This window comes from Nanorana parkeri, unplaced genomic scaffold (assembly GCF_000935625.1).
Source record: "Nanorana parkeri isolate BGI_ZX_2015 unplaced genomic scaffold, ASM93562v1 scaffold1272, whole genome shotgun sequence".
Lineage (NCBI taxonomy): Eukaryota > Metazoa > Chordata > Amphibia > Anura > Dicroglossidae > Nanorana > Nanorana parkeri.
Genome location: NW_017307540.1, coordinates 159,298 through 159,829, shown reverse-complemented (window position 1 = coordinate 159,829; position 532 = coordinate 159,298). Strand labels below are relative to the sequence as shown.

Here is a 532-nt window from a genome sequence, read left to right as displayed (position 1 = left end):
GGAGAAGGTGAAATACACCTCCTAATAATCAGGAGATGAGCGATGATGCTGATCGATCAGTCCCTGATCTTCTCCCTGCAGAAAGCAGTGAGCTCCATGCAGGAATTCCCCTGATGACTGGAGGAACAGACAGGAGAAGGGGCAGGCACAGCTGTCTCTGGGTTTAGAGAGGCAAAACTGTCTGTCAATCAGGAAGTGGGGTGGATCAGGACAATATTGTTGGGATCTGTCCCAGCTGCAGTGTGGCTCTGCACTGTCGGCATGTAGCGGGCAATAGCCCACTATATGTTGAGTTTTGGGTCACTTGAGGGCATTAGTGTATGTCCTCCTGTGAGCCTAAAGAGAACTATGGCCAAAAAAGGTTGGGCCATAGTTCTCTTTTAAATTGACATAACAGAACATAACAGTGATTTGTTTAACCCCTTCGTGACTGACGACGTACAGTGTACGTCGCCAGCATCGGGGCTGTTTAAACAGACTCCCGGCGACTTTTGCCGCCGGGAGTCTGTTTAAACTTGTAGAGCCGACTGTC

At 49.4% G+C, this 532-nt stretch overlaps 1 protein-coding gene across 2 annotated transcripts in view; it reads left to right on the top strand.

Moving 5' to 3' along the window:
• The window catches only part of TLK2 (tousled like kinase 2), a 37,308-nt gene that overhangs the window by 18,103 nt on the left and 18,673 nt on the right, over positions 1–532 (top strand). The window lies entirely within an intron of this gene.